Raw genomic sequence first — 16,346 nt, 5'->3', positions numbered from 1 at the left:
TATATATATATTTATTTATTTATTTATTTTAAGATTTTATTTATTTGATGGAGAGAGAGAGAGCCCAAGCAGGGGGAGCAGCAGAGAGAGAGGGAGAAGCAGGCTCTCTGCTGAGCAGGGTGCTTGACACAGGACTCGATCCCAGGACCCTGGGATCAGGACCTGAGCTGAAGGCAGATGCTTAACCCACTGAGCTACTCAGGCGCCATGGGCTTGCTTTCTCCTTAGATTTATATAAAAGAATAGGATCACAGTTGTCCATCAGTGTCACAAGTAAAACAAAAAGATTGGCCCCCAGACCACCCCTCTATCTAGGCCCTTTGTATTGTGACTTTGTAGTTCCTCCTCTCAGTGTGGGGAGTCAGTCCCCCTGCCCGAATTTGGGCTGGCCTTAACCAGTAGAATGTGCTAGAAGTGATATGGTGACAGTCTTGAGTCTAGGTCTCGAGAGTCTGTGTCTTCTGTTTCTTCTCTTAGAAAGTGTCCTGTGTCATGGGAATCAGCTTAGGCTCACCTGCTGGAGGACGAGAGACTGCACCACGGAGACCTAAGTCACCCAGCTGATAGCCCGCCTCCTCCCAGAGACAGAGCTGCGTCCCTGAGCACAGCTGACGGCATATGCATGGATGAGCTCATCCAAGACCAAAAGACCCATCCAGAGGACCCATAGACCTGTGAGCAACAACAGAGGTATTGTTTCAAGCCATTAATATTTGGGGATCTTTATTACATAGCTCTCTTAGTCCATTAGGGCTGCTATAGCGAATTACCAAAGACTGAGCAGCTAACACAACACAGATTTACTCTCATGGCTCTGGAGGCGGGAAGTCCATGATCAGGATGCCAGCAGAGTCCCGCGTCCTGGTTTGCAGATGGCCACGTCTCATGGTGTCCTCCCACGGCAGAAAGGGTGAGAGCCCCCTGAGGTGCCGTGTATAAGGGTGCTGACGCTGGGGCGCCCGGCGGGCTCAGTCAGCGGAGTGTGTGCCTCTTGATCTTGGAGTTGTGAGTTCAGGCCCCACGTTGGGCACGAAGATGACTTAATAAAATGTGGGGGGCACCTGGGTGGCTCAGTTGGTTGAGGTCTGTCTCTTGGTTTTGGCTCGGGTCATGATCTCAGGGCTGTGGGATTGAGCCCCACGTGGGGCTGTGCTCTCAGAGGGGAGTCTGCTCGAGGACTCTCTCCCTCTCCCTCTGCTCCTCCCCTTGCTCGTGTGTGCACTCTCTCTCAAATACATAAATCAATCTTTAAAAAAAAAAATAAATCTTAAAAAAAAGTAAAGGCACTGATTGCATTCATGAGGGCTCAACTCTCATGATCTAATCTCCCCCAAATCCCTGGTTCCTAAATCTGTCACACTGGGGGATAAGGTTTTACCATACAAATTTTTTGGGGGGGGACACAGACAGTCAGTCTCTAACAGCAATGGTTCAGTGATACACCATGGGCTCTTCGCAGCTCCTCTTACTGTGACAGTAAAGGTCTTGGGATGCGTTTAGCCTTTGTCAGCCAGTTCTCTTTGAGAGCCACGCACAGAGCCTGAGAAATCTCTTTGTTGTCTGTCCTCACCGCCCAGGACGCCTGGGGCTCGGGACTGGGGGTGACTGAAAGCTTTACTCGTTGGCAGAAGACAGAAGCCATGAAGATTAACACCTAGGAAGGGCTTGCACTGAATTTGATAAAGAACAAGGGGCGTGTCTCTTGTTATCTGCTTTCTGTCTGACGATGTTCTGATGTCCCCGCTTCACTGTGATAAGAAGAATCAAATGTGGTTTTTGTTAAGAGAGAAGGGGCAGCTGTAATCCAGGCAGCTCTTAAGGGAAACTGTCTGGCAGGGGCAGGGGCAGGGACATGACAGAGGGGACAGCTAGGGTGGGAAGGTGGTGGGAGCTAAGCCAGCGCTGAGATAGCGGGGGCTGTGGAACCTCAGGTAGTGGGGAGTCTCTGAGGCCAAACGCAAATGAGAAATGGGGGTGCAAAGAGATGTCAAGAGATGGAGAGATGGAGGGACACCTGGGTGGCTCAGTCGGTGAAGTGTCTGCCTTTGGCTCAGGTCATGATCCCGGGGTCCTGGGATGGAGCCCTGCATCAGGCTCCCTGCTCAGCAGGGAGTCGGCTTCTCCCTCTGCCTCTGCTGCTCCCTCTGCTTGTGCTCTCTCTCTCACTCACTCTCTCTCAAATAAATAAATAAAATCTTCAAAAAAAAGAGATGAAGAGATGGCACTATGGGGAGAAGTGGAGGGACAGAGGTCCCGCAAAGGGAGGAGTAGAGGAAGGGCTGGGATATGGAGAAGAGAAGGAAGCGGTGAAGGGCTGAGGAGGAGAGAAACAGAGAGAACAGAAGATCAGGAGGAAGACTGGAGACTGAGGGGTGGAGAGGCAGGGCAAGGGACAGAGGAAGAGATGGAGTGGACAGAGAGAAGGGGCTGACCATGCCAAGGTAGAAGGAAGAAGGACAGACGGCGGGTCTGAGGGCATGAGGCTGGAAGGGACTGAGTTCCCTGGAAGCATCTCAGAGACACCAAGAGAGTGAGGCCAGAGGGTATGGAGAGCCCCCCAGAGGCTGGGTGAAGGAGAGACAGGGATGTGGGGGGAATGCAGGGAGAGGCCAGGACACTGAGAGACAGTGTCACAAAGCAGGGAAGAGGCCGGGGGGGGGTGGTGGTGGTGGTGGTGGAGGAAGACATGGATGGAGGAGGAACGGGAGGCTGGGTGATGGGCAGAGGCCAAGGGAAGAGGGAGGGAGAGAAGGAAATGCCGAAATCCAGGCTGACTTAGAGAGGGGAACTCACTAAGAAGAGAGGGGACGAGAATTCTGAGGAAGAGACAAGAAGGTGGTGTGCCATTAGCCACGGAGAGGGCCAAACCAAGAGATGGAGCGGCATTGGGTGGCTGGGAAGGGAAGAAGCGCCTGGCAGGGAAGTGGAGAAGAGAGAGAGAGAGAGAAGGAAACTGAGGCAGGGGAAGACCTGGGAGGCAGGTGATATCTGGGTTTGGGGAGTGGAAAGAAAGCTAAAGATGGAAACCAAATGGAGGGGAAGCTGCAGGAATTCTGAGAGGCAGAGAAGCTGAGAAACACCCAGACGGGATCGTCTGTCACTCGTCCCCGAGACCACGCTCGTGTTTGGGGGCTCACAGAACCCAGAAGAGCTGTTATCATCATGTCCTTGACTTACCACAGGGCAAGGAGAGAGCTTCAAGTCAGCCGAGGGGATGGGTGCGCAGGGCAGCATCCGGGAGAGACTGGGCGCGAGCTTCTGCTTGTCTGTTCCCCCGGAGTCGTAGCGACAGGGCTCGCTTTTCCTGGGCAACCTATGTGACCACACACGCATGGTGTATTGCCAACCGGGGAGGCTCCCCCGAGCCTTGGCGTCCAGGGCTTTTGTTGGGGGGTCCATTACCCAGGCAGGGAGCACCGGGGGCCGTGCTTCTGCCTACCCCCCCTACAGTGGGCTACAGATTTGCCAGAAAAAAGAATGGTCTTTATGTGCACCATGATGCAAGTCCATGGCATCCTATGGAATCAAAAGAGCCAGACAAGGAAAATCCCCTCCTCTTGGACGATTCTATGCACATGTATGACATTCTAGGAAATGTGAACTAATGTCTTGTGCTGGAAGGCCCATCAGTGGTTTTCTGAGGGCGGAGGGTGGAGGGAGAGATCGATTACAGAGAAGTGCAAGGAACCTTCTGGGCATGATGGAAATGTTTGTTAACTTGATCGCGGTGATGGTTTCGCATACGTAGTTCATTCTCGAGATGTGCTCCTACAATATACTATTATTTATTATACTCGCCGTGCGGTACATGGAATCCACGTGACTATTTTATCACTGGAAGTCCATACTTTTTTTTTTTTTAAGACTGTATTTATTTGACAGAGAAAGAGAGACAGCAAGAGAAGGAGCACAAGCAGGGGCAGAGGGAGAGGAAGAAGCAGGCTTCCCACTGAGCAAGGAGCCCGATGCAGGGCTCAATCCCAGGACTCTGGGATCACGCCCTGAGCTGAAGGCAGACGCTTAACGGACTGAGCCACCCAGGTGTCCCCCGACTTTACATTCCATAATGGTTTTCCACAGTGGCTGCACCAATTTACATTCCCGCCCACATGGCATGAGGGTTCCCTTTTTTCCACATCCTGGTGGACACTTGTTATCTCTTGTTGTTTTGTTAGTAGCCATTCTAACACATGTGAGGGGAGATCTCATTGTGGTTCTGACCCGCATTTCTCTGGTAGTTCACGATGGAGCACCTTTTCATGTACCTGTCGGCCATCCGCGGGAGAAATGTCTCTTCAGATCCTCTCTTCATCTCTTAATCATTGTGTTTTCCTATTGAGTTGTAGGAGTTCTTTATATATTTTGGATATTAACCTCTTATCAGATATATGATTTGCAATTTTTTTCTCCCACTCATTGGTTGGTGTTTGATTTTGTTGACAGTTTCTTTTGCTGTGCGGACGCTCTTTAGTTTGATGTAGTCCCACTTGTTGATTTTTGCTTTTGTTCCCTTTGCTTTTGGTGTCGTTACCACGCTCTCTTATTGTTTTAATTTTTTACTCTCATCTTCTATTGAGTACTTCTATTGAATAGTTTTCAGCTATTATGTTAAAAGTTCCTGTAAGATTTTATTTTTTTTAACAAGTGATCTCTACACCCAGTGTGATGCTTGAACCTATAACCCCAAGATCAAGAGTCGCACGTTCCACCAACTGAGCCAGTCGGGTGTCCCTTGAAGTTTCCAATATAATCCCTTTAACAATTCCCCTAACTTATTGAGAGGCAATACTAATACTTACTTCTTTCTTACCAGTTTCTTTTTCGATTTATTTATTTTAGAGAGAGAGCATGTGAGAGCAGGGGAAGGGGCAGAGGGAGAGGGAGAGGGGGAAGCAGACTCCCTGTTGAATGTGGAGCCCCACACGGGGCTTGATCTGACAGCCTTGAGATCATGACCTGAGCTGAAACCAAGAATCAGATGCTTAACTGACTGAACCATCAGGCGCCCCTCTCATCAGTGTTTGAAGCATGTCAATATGTATGTCCTCCCCACAAACAAGATAAGAACCTAAGCATGACTTCACCTTCCTTCCCCCCCCTTCCCTCTCCATCTCGCAACTCCCGTTTTGACATCATTGTGAGTTTTATCCACATTTGTGTGGACAAGCATTTATTTTTGTGGTCACTACTTATTTTGTTTCTCACCTTGTTTCTAAAGCTTGTCACTTCCTCCTGAATTAATTCCTCTTCTTGTTTGTCCTCAGTTCTTTCAAAGAGTGTCTGTGGGAGGGGAATTTTCCGAGGTTTTGAATATCACCTTCATTCATCTGGTTATATAATCCTTGTTCAGTCTTTCATCACATGGGGGATGTTACTACGTTATTTCCTAGCATCTAGATTTGCTGTGGAAAAGTTCGATGCCAGTCTGACTTATATTATTTTTTGGGGGGGGATTTCCTTTTTTTTTTTTAAGATTTTATTTATTTATTTCAGACAGAAAGGGAGGGAGAGAGAGCACAAGCTGTTGGACGGGGAGAGACAGAGGCAGAAGCAGGCTCCTCGCTGAGCAGGGAGCCCGATACGGGGCTGGATCCCAGGACTCTGGGATCATGACCTGAGCCGAAGGCAGACGCTTAAGACCCTGAGACCTTATATTCTTTTTTAAAGAAACCCTTTTCTCCCCCTTTTCTGGAGACTTTCATGGTTTGGTCAAATACTTTGATATTTTAAAATCTGGCTAATATTTATTTTTTAAATCCCAAACCCAATCTGTCTTGCTTATCATACAATAAACATTTCAGTACGAAGCATTGTGTCTTTAGTTCTTGGTTGATGTTCTTAGTTATTACTTATAATAATAATAATATGAATTATAAAATTCTTACTTACTATTTTTTTCACGTAGTATGTCCCTCTGTCTCTTTTCTTCAGAGAGATTCTGTATGATAGAAGTTAGAACTTTATTTTATTTTTTAAAAGATTTTATTTATTTTTTATTTTATTTTCTGAAGATTTTATTTATTTAAGAGAGAGAGAGAGAGAGAGAGCACATGAGCAGGGGCAGAGGGAGAGGGAGAAGCAGACTCCCTGCTGAGCAAGGAGCCCGATGTGGGGCTCGATCATGGGACCCTGGGATCATGACCTGAGCCGAAGGCAGATGCTCAACCAACGGAACCACCCAGGCATCCCTTTTTTTTTTTAAATTTATTTTTAATTTTATTTGCTTAAGTCACCTCTACACCCAAGGTGGAGCTCAAACTCACGACCCCAGGATCAAGAGTCACATGTCCTTCTGAATGAGCCAGTCAGGGGCTCCTGGAACTTTCATTGATATCCACATAGCTGACATTTTTCCTTAGGTTCTCCCTCTCTCTGTCCCATATGGATGCCCTTTGGGGTAGTATTTTCAGCGCACTCATTTATTCTTCCGCTGTATCCATCCTGGCTTTTAGCTCACTTATTGAGTTCTTTATTTCGGTAATTATAGTGTCGCTATCCCTTGTCCCCAGTTAGGTTCTGGCTCATAACTTCCTCTTCTTGCTTCAAATTTTCAATATCCTCCCTTAGTTCTCGGAGGATTTTTATTACGCTTGTTTCACTGCCTTATTAGCTCCACTTCATTGGGTATAGTTTCCTCCAAGCCTGGCATGCCCACAATTTTGCGCTTCAGAAAAGGTAACAACTCTGTAGTCTTTAAACTTGATAGTTTTACATTATTTTTCTTTGAGCATTGATTTAGAGGTGAAGCAGAGAAACTGATTTCCATTTGTCAAAAAAAAAAATGTGGCTAGAAAGTGAATTACTACTACTGGCCAGAGAAGAGACAATTGTCTGGTCAGAAAAAATCCTCAAGGGTCATCCAGGTGTTGTAGACACTGGGAATGCCTCTCCCCACCTAGGTTCACCCACAGCTGGCGTGGACAGCTTCCAGCCCACGGTCAGCCTCTCAGCTCAGCTTTTTCTGGCTTTAACTTATTTGGACTTCAGGTGTGGCCCAAAAAGTGGGAGGAGTTGACGATAGCCAAAGCAGGATAGGAGTGATGGCATCAGTGCCCAGCTTGCCCATCCTTCCGTGGGAAGATGCTGACGCATGTTCTGCCTGGTTCCTCACAGGGTCCCCAGCAGAATCAAGCCCCAGGTGCCCACAACGGTACCCAGATGATTAACACACCCTTTACTGGCTTCTCCCCGTTCTTGTGGGCTCCATTCTCTAACTCTTCACTCCTGCTTCCTGAGATCAACCCCCAAATAAACTACCGTCACCCAAATCATCGTCTCAGTCATTTTCTCTGCTTTTGGGGAAATGGAAGCAAAACTTCAAGCCCTCTCCACATCTTGTCCTATTTTCATTCTTCTCACATGTTTCCCCCTCTCCCCTTTCTCACACTTGGTCTTCTTCCTGGGGGGAAAGGGTACATATTAAATTAAATAGTTTAAAATTAGAGAATAACATGAATTGTTTATTTCCAAGAAAACATCTCTGCCTTCATATCAGATTTTCTGCTGATTGCAAATGTTTGCACCCATGGGGCACCTGGCTGGCTCAGTCAGAAGAACGTGTGACTCTTGATCTCGGGGTTGTGAGTTCGAGCCCCACGCTGGGCGTAATGAGTTCAAGCCCCACGTTGGGCGTAGTGATTACTTAAAAACAAATAAATAAACTTAAAAAACTTGTGTACCCATGACCAAACACAATAGAGACAGACCCTAAAAAGGACAAGGCTTAAAACATCTCCGCAGGGGGACCGCATCTATGTAGTGAGGGCAGAACAGGGAACTTGACCGATTTCTCCCAGGGATGCTCGGGTCCAGCACTTCTCAGCCTTTAAGTTGTCTAGGAAGCACCGGGGCCTCTAGTTAAAATACAGGTTCTAGGGGGCGCCTGGGTGGCACGGCGGTTAAACATCTGCCTTCGGCTCAGGGTGTGATCCCGGCGTTGTGGGATCGAGCCCCACATCAGGCTCCTCTGCTATGAGCCTGCTTCTTCCTCTCCCACTCCCCCTGCTTGTGTTCCCTCTCTCACTGGCTGTCTCTATCTCTGTCGAATAAATAAATAAAATCTTTAAAAAAAAATACAGGTTCTAGGAGCACCTGGGTGGCTCAGTCGGTTGAGCATCTGACTCTTTGTTTCAGCTCAGGTCATGATCTCAGGGTCGTGAGATCGAGCCCCGCGTCAGGCTCCCCGCTCAGTGCAGAGTCTGTTTGAGATTCTCTCCCTCTGCCCCTCCCCTACACTCTCACTCTCTGTCTCTCTCTCTCAAATAAATACATCAATCTTGAAACACATACAGTTATAATTCAGGAGGGCAGGGCCTGAGATTCTGCATTCCTTACACACTCAGAAGATGCTGGAGCTGGGGACTGGGGACTGCACTTTGAGGGGTGAGGGGCTTAAAGTTGGCAGTAAAAATGGATAATCTAAGGAGGTACCACCCCACCTCACCTGACCCATTTGCCCTCATTCCCCCAAACTTGATTTAGTATCCTTCCTTCCTTTTTTCTTTCTTTCTTTCTTTCTTTCTTTCTTTCTTTCTTTCTTTCTTTCTTTCTTTCTTTCAAGATTTTATTTATTAGAGAGAGAGAGCGAGTGGGTGCACAATGGGGGAGGGGCAGAGGGAGAAAGAGAAGCAGACTCCCCGCTGAGCAGGGAGCCCGATGGGGGACTCCATCCCAGGACCCTGGGATCATGACCTGAGCTGAAGGCAGATGCTTAACCAACTGAGCCACCCAGGCGCCCCTAAAGATTTTATTTTTAAGTAATCTCTCCACTCAACGTGGGGCTGGAACTCACAGCCCCGAGACAGAGAGTCACGCACCTCACCGACTGAAGTGCCCCCGACAGCGGCTTTTTTCGTACTCTCCCCAAGCCGGAAACACCCTGAATGTCCTTCAGACTAATGAACGAAGAACCGTCTGCCCCACATCTGTACGGTACGGTACCGCTCACGGTTAAGAGGGGCTTTTGTCACACACAGTGACAGGAATTTTAAATGTATTATGCTAAGTGAGAGAAGCCACGTTCAGAAAGCTGCATACTGTATGATTCCATTTATAGGACATTCTGGAAAAGGCAAAACTCTGGTGATGGAGAAAAGATCAGCTGTTGCCAGGGGTTACGGATGGGGAGGGGCTTACTACAGAGAGGCAGCCTGAGGGCATTTTCTGGGGTGATGAGAACTTTCTGGGTTTCATTTGTGGTTGTGGTAACGCACCTCGGGGTTTTTGTCAAGACGTATAGGACCGCACGCCCCAAAGAGTGGGGTGTGTTGTATTAACATCAAAATAAGTGAAGACAAATTAAAAAAATATATATCTTAGGGGGCACCTGGTGGCTCAGTTGGTTAAGCATCTGCCTTCTGCTCAGGTCCTGGGATCAAGCCCCCCATTGGGCTCCCTGCTCAGGGGGAATTCTGCTTCTCCCTCTGCCTCTCCCCCTGCTTGTGCTCTCTTTCTCTCTCTCTCTCAAATAATTACGTAAAATCTAAAAAAAAAATCTTAGGATTGACACTTTAGGATCAGAGATGCTCACACTCTTCACATCCCTACTGTTTTAGAGTTAGAAACTTCTAGAAATTTCAGAGCACTGATTATCTCATAAGCTCCTGTTCTGTATTCTGTCAGGCCTGGCATTTCTCATCGTGACCTGTTTTGGTGATTGCAAAGTGTGTGGTGCGCTTCCTCCTGCTGATGGTGCTGTTTTCTATGGCCTTCCAGAGGCCCTCTGCCCGACGCGGCCTCCACCTTCCTTCTCCCAGCCTCCCCCACCCCGGGGCCTCCTGGCACCGCCTGGTTCTCCGGCTCAGCCGGGGCTGGAAGTTCTGGGAGTCAGTCTGGCCAGGGTCAGAAGATCATGTGGGCCCAACCACTGCTGCTGAAGGCCCACCACATCCTTCCTCAGGGGACCCTGTGGCCACCGCGGAGGAGCCTCAGGGTAAATGGCCAACATCTATCTGGCTTGGGGCTTCCTGTGGTAGCTGGCAGAGTGGTGGCTGCCCGCCACATGCTTGGCCCAGCCAACTCAGGCACTAGGAAATGTGGATACAAAAGAACACGGCTCGGGGCACCTGGGGGGCTCAGTCGGTGAAGCGTCTGCCTTTGGCTCAGGTCATGATCCCGGGGTCCTAGGATCGAGCCCCGCATCGGGCTCCTTGCTCGGCAGGGAGCCTGCTTCTCTCTCTGCCCGCTGCTCCCCCTGCTTGTGCTCTCTCTCTGTCAAATAAAGAAACTCTAAAAAAAAAGTGTGCTTTGTATGCCCCCTGGGCATGGTCCCTTTCTGCTGCTTTTCTTTTCATCCTGTAAATTTGAAGCCTCTCGGGCCTGCGTTAAAACACCCTTTGAAGTGACATATAACACGCAGACACGAAAGTTCAGCAGTCATGAAGGTGCCACTTAATGAATTGTCTACGTCCCTGTGGAACTGACATTCAGATCAAGAAAAAGCGAGTTTCCAGCCCCCAGACGCACCCAGCCCCAGTGCCCCTAGGAACCTCTAACCGGGCTTATGACACCAAAGTCTAGTTTTGTCTGTCCTCAAATTTATTTATATTTTTTATTTTTATTTTTATTTTTTTAAAAAANTATTTTTTTTAAAAAATTTATTTATTTATTTGACAGAGAGAGAGAGACAGCCAGTGAGAGAGGGAACACAAGCAGGGGGAATGGGAGAGGAAGAAGCAGGCTCACAGCGGAGGAGCCTGATGTGGGGCTCGATCCCGTAACGCCGGGATAACACCCTGAGCCGAAGGCAGACGCTTAACTGCTGTGCCACCCAGGCGCCCCTATTTATATTTTTTAAAGATATATTTATTTATTTTAGGGGGGGCAGAGGGAGAAGGAGAAGGAGAATTCCAAGCAGCCTCCACGCTGAGTGACGAGCCCACGAGATCATGACCTGAGCGGAAATCAAGAGTCAGACGCTAACCGCCTGAGCCACTCAGGCGCCCTGTACGAATTCTTTACAGCCTAGGTACAAATCCTTTGCTGGAGATTTCTAACGTATTTTCTTGCGCTCTCTGAGTTGTCAGACCTACTACCATTTTTTTTTTTCTCTCAGGGTNCTAACCGCCTGAGCCACTCAGGCGCCCTGTACGAATTCTTTACAGCCTAGGTACAAATCCTTTGCTGGAGATTTCTAATGTATTTTCTTGCGCTCTCTGAGTTGTCAGACCTACTACCATTTTTTTTTTTCTCTCAGGGAAACTGAAAGAATCCCAGCTCTTTGCTTTGAAACTGTAGGTCTTTCTAACTACTGGTAAGAACAAATCTTGGCAAGATCAGAAAAAGAAATATTTTGTCCTTCCTCCATAATTTCAGGAAAGCAGATACGATTCTGCATCATAAAAATGTCCCTATAAATATTATTTCTAACGAGGGAATCTTGTAAGACATCTTAACTTCAGATTTTTGTTATGTCCTATGTAAGTAACTTAAAAAAATATTTTATTTTATTTTTTATTTTTTTTTAAAGATTTTATTTATTTATTCCACAGAGATAGAGACAGCCAGTGAGAGAGGGAACACAAGCAGGGGGAGTGGGAGAGGAAGAAGCAGGCTCATAGCAGAAGAGCCTGACGTGGGGCTCGACCATAACGCCGGGATCACGCCCTGAGCCGAAGGCAGACGCTTAACCGCTGTGCCACCCAGGCGCCCCTAAAAAATATTTTATTAATTTGTTTGTCAGAGAGAGAGCACAAACGGGGAGCAGTGGGCAGAGAGAGAAGCAGGCTCCCCGCCGAGCAAGGAGCCCGATGCGGGACTCGATCCCAGGACCTCAGGATCATGACCTGAGCTGAAGGCAGACGCTTCACCAACTGAGCCACCCAGGCGCCCACGTAAGTAACTTTTAACCCCTAAAAATTCTGTCATTATGATCGGTTGATATGTAGTAGGAAATTTACCCCTGCCCAAAGAGAGTTCTGGCCTTTTCCTCAGCTCCGGGGTGGTAACTGCAGCCCTTGGAATGAATGTCCTGCCTGCTAAGTGACTTGGTTTACCTGGAGCCTGGGGCCACTCCAGATAGTCTAACAGTGTGATGTAAGGTGGGGGACTTTGGGTCACGTGGCATCGATCCGCTAGGCTCGATGTGGGGCTGGAGACCGAGATCAGCCACGGTGGTGACCAACCAGGTCTATGTGACCAAGCCCCAGCAAAGACGGGCCCTCAAAGCCTGGGTGGGCGTCAAGGTAGGCGACGCTCCGTCTGTATTGTCACACGCCGTGGCTGAGAAAGAGCTCTCTGCGTGTGTGTGTGTGTGTGTGTGTGTGTGTGTCTGTGGAGGACAAGTGGAAACCCTTGAGTATAGAGCTCTCCTGGTCTCTGCCCGGCATCTTTTCCCTTGGCTGGTTATAGCCTCTGTGCTTTCCATGTGATGAACTGGAGTTCGAGCGCAACCGTTTCTGGAACCAGAAGTGAGACCCACCTCGTGGGCGGCTCCTGGATCTCTCAGTTTGTCTGACTCAATAAGGGAAGAAATTCATCGGCCCATCTTTCTCTCACAATTTCCTCTGCTAGATTTCTTGTTATTGTTGGTTTTTTGTTTTTGTTTTTGTTTTTAAGAGTTTTATTTATTTGACAGCACAAGCAGGGGGAGCGGCAGGCAGAGGGCGTGGTAGACTCCCTGCCGAGCTGGGAGCCCCATGCGGGACTCAATCCCAGGACCCTGGGGTCATGACCTGAGCTGAAAGCAGACACTTAACCGACTGAGCCACCCAGACACCCCATCTGTTTGCGTTTTTTTTAAGTTTATTTAATTTTTTTTTTTTTTTTTTTTAGTAATCTCTACACTCAGGGTGGGACTCGAACTCAGGACTGGATCTCAAGTCACATGGGCTTCTGACTGAGCCAGCCAGGTGCCCCATCTTCTGCTGGATTTCTTATTGTAGCAATAGTAAATAAGACTGCCATATTTAAAATTAACGCTGCCCTTCCTGATGCTGTTTGTAACTGACTTCTGTTGTCTTCTAGAATGTATTTTCCCATTTGCGCACTAGAATGGGGTGTTAGCAGAGTGCGGACATTGGCTCTCAGGGGCTTTTCTCAGCCTCCCTTGTACCGGGTGTGGTCCTGTGACTACATTCCAGCCACTCAGCTGTGGAGTAGGAAGAAAGCGTGCAGCGGCCCCGAGTCCTACCATTAAAAGGACTGGTCATCTCTGCCCCTCATTCTTTTCCCCCTTCCTATTAAGGTGTGTTAGAGAGTCCCCTAGGGGCGCCTGGGTCACTCAGTCAGTTGAGTGTCCGACTCTTCATTTCGGCTCGGGTCATGATCTCAGAATCATGGGATCGAGCCCCACCTCCGTTCCACGCTGGACATGGAGCCTGCTGGAGATTATCTCCTTCTCCCTCCCACCCCTCCACCAAGGGGAAAAAAAAAAAAAGAGGTGCCTGGTTGGCTCACTCAGTAAAGCATGTGACTGTTGACCTCAGAGTTGTGAGTTCAAGCCCCACGTCTGTTCTAGAGCTTACTCTATTTTATTTTTATTGTTTTAAAGATTTTATTTATTTGAGAGAGAGAGGGAGAGAGCACAAGCAGGGGTGAGGGGCAGAGGGAGAAGCAGGCTCCGCACTGATGGGGGAACCCGACACAGGGCTGGATCCCAGGACCCTGGGATCATGACCAGAGCCGAAGGCAGTTGCTCGACCACCTGAACCGTCCCTAGAGCTTACTTTAAAAAAAAAAGAAAGAAAGAAAAGTAAAAAGAAACAGGTGAAATAATAATAGTAACACACTCAGTAATATAATTATTGTATATTTGATTAAGATCAATGATATTAATGATATATTCATATATTATAGCCAAATAACGATCTTGATATTATATATTTATATTATATTGTTATAAACAATGCTCTTTATTATGGAATGATAACAATAATGTATCAATAATATATTTTGCTTAACCCCATGTATCCGGAATATTATTTTAACATGTAATGCAATATAAAAATTACTGAGATCTTTTACAATCTTTTTTTGCAGTGAGTTTGAAATCTGGGGCGTGTGTTGCACTCCCGGCACCTCTCAGTTTGTACTCAGCACATGTCAGTTACTCAGTAGGGCATGTGTGGCTGGTGGCTGCTGTGGCCGACAGCACGGGTCTGGGGCTTGGAGAGGAGGAGGGAGAAACACCAACACTGGGCACAATGTGCACCCACTCCGCCCCAGTTCCGCTTGTGGAGACTAACGTGCGAGAAATGCTCATATGGGACGCTCGGGTGGCTCAGTCGGTTAAGTTCCTGCCTTCGGCTCAGGTCACATCCCAGGGAGTCCTTTGGACTCCCTGCTCTGTGGGGAGTCTGCTTCTCCCTCTCCCTCTGCCCCTTCCCCCTGCTCGTTCTCTCTGTCTCTCTCTCTCAAATAAATAATAAATAAAACCCTTAAAAAAAATGCTTGTACGCAGGTGCCAGGTTGTGTCTGTGAGGGTGTGCACGGTGGTATGAACAAAAGTGTTGGAAACCACCTAATTCCACCAACAGGGAAATGGTTCAACAAACAGGCTTCAAGCTAAGAATGGATTTATTATGCTGCTAAAACGAACAAGAGGTGTTTTTAAATGTATTTACGAAAACATGGTTTGGAAAGCAAGTGGTAAGAGCACCTTATTGGAACAATTGGTGAAATTTGAAGGAGGACTGAGGATTGTATCAGTAGTACATTTCCTGCTCGCCCTGTGGTAACGAGGCACGGGGTTTCCAGCTTACTCTCAAGTGATTCTGGGGCAAAGCGCAAAAGTGCAGCTACATAGATAGAAATGTGGACTTTTGGGGCGCCTGGGTGGCACAGCGGTTAAGTGTCTGCCTTCGGCTCAGGGCGTGATCCCGGCGTTCTGGGCTCGAGCCCCACATCAGGCTCCTCTGCTATGAGCCTGCTTCTTCCTCTCCCACTCCCCCTGCTTGTGTTCCCTCTCTCTCGCTGGCTGTCTCTATCTCTGTCGAATAAATAAAAATAAAANTCTCTGTCGAATAAATAAAAAAAAAATCTTAAAAAAAAAAAAAAAAGAAATGTGGACTTTTGTGTCAGTTTCCCGAGGCTTCCCAGCGCCCACAATCTCATGAGCCAGTTTCTTAAGACAAATATCCCTCCCTACCTCCCTCTCTCTCCCTCCCTCGACCCACCCCCATTTATTTATCCAATGGTTTTTTTGAGATTTATTTATTTTAGAGAGAGAAAGCCGGAGGGAAGAGGAGAGAGAGAGAGAATCTCCAGCAGAGTCCCGGCTGAGTGCAGAGCCAGGCTGCAGGGCTCCAGCTCATGACCCTGGGATCATGACCTGAGCGGGAATCAAGAGTCAGCTGCTCAACTGATTGAGCCACCCAGGCGCGCCTTTTATTTTTTAAAAAGGATTTCATTTATTTATTTATTTATTTATTTATTTATTTATTTATTTATTTATTTTTATTTGAGAGAAAGAGAGAAGAGGAGCAGAGAGAGAGAGAATGGTCCAGCAGACTCACCGCTGAGCACAGAGGCAGAGGCGGGGCTTGATCCCCTGATCCTGACGTCACGACCTGAGCCAAAATCAAGAGTCGGTGCTTAACCAACTGAGGCAGCCAGGCCCCTGTCTGTATCTTCTTAGTTCTGTTTTTCTAGAGAACCCTGATTGATTAGCCCTCGCCCCCCAAGCATATAGTGGGAGCATACCAAAGGGAGCATACGAAAGGGGCAAGAACAACGCTGAGTGAGGCCGGCCGAAGGGCACACCGGAGTTGCTTTGACTCTCCTCGCCACTTCCAGTTTAAGTTGGAAATTACATCAAAATAAAAAGCTGCAAAAAAAAAATTCTGAGAAGTTCATAACTTCACCAAGGGTGTAAGGCATAGAAAACGTTAAGAATCCATGATTTGGGGGCATCTGGGGGGCTCAGTGGCTTAAGCGACTGCCTTGGGCTCAGGTCGCGATCTCAAGGTCCTGGGAAGGAGCCCCTGGTCACTCTGCCTGCGCAGCCGGGAGTCTGCTTTTCCCTCTGCCTCTCCCCTTGACTTGTGCTCACTCTCTCAAATACATAAATAAAATCTTAAGGAAAAAAAAAGAAAGAAAGGAAAAAGAGGGGCGCCTGGGTGGCACAGCGGTTAAGCATCTGCCTTTGGCTCAGGGCATGATCCCGGCGTTCTGGGATGGAGCCCCACATCAGGCTCCTTCGCTGGGAGCCTGCTTCTTCCTCTCCCACTCCCCCTGCTTGTGTTCTCTCTCTCTGGCTGTCTCTATCTCTGTCAAATAAATAAATAAAATCTTTAAAAAAAAAAAAAAGAAAGAAAGAAAGGAAAAAGAACCCATAATTTAAGGCAATATGCAACTTCGGTCCAAAATCCTAAAAAACATCAAGGGCTTGTGGCCTGGCTTTTTTTTTT

At 47.8% G+C, this 16,346-nt stretch overlaps 1 long non-coding RNA gene across 3 annotated transcripts in view; it reads left to right on the top strand.

Annotated features, from left to right (window-relative positions):
* Positions 1 to 11,728, top strand: part of LOC105239248 — a 19,854-nt gene extending 8,126 nt beyond the window's left edge. Inside the window, exons 3-6 of one of the 3 annotated variants that reach the window (XR_004629064.1) lie at positions 478 to 690; positions 10,817 to 10,966; positions 11,195 to 11,251; positions 11,681 to 11,713. This is a non-coding gene — a long non-coding RNA (uncharacterized LOC105239248). Of the gene's footprint in view, positions 1 to 477; positions 691 to 9,621; positions 10,572 to 10,816; positions 10,967 to 11,194; positions 11,252 to 11,680 lie in introns of those variants that run through there. The other 2 variants (XR_858064.3, XR_004629065.1) reach the window with 2 other exon arrangements.
* Positions 11,729 to 16,346: the final 4,618 nt, after the last annotated feature.

This window comes from Ailuropoda melanoleuca, chromosome 12, assembly GCF_002007445.2.
Source record: "Ailuropoda melanoleuca isolate Jingjing chromosome 12, ASM200744v2, whole genome shotgun sequence".
NCBI classification, from domain to species: domain Eukaryota; kingdom Metazoa; phylum Chordata; class Mammalia; order Carnivora; family Ursidae; genus Ailuropoda; species Ailuropoda melanoleuca.
This window is presented reverse-complemented; position numbering and strand designations above follow the sequence as displayed.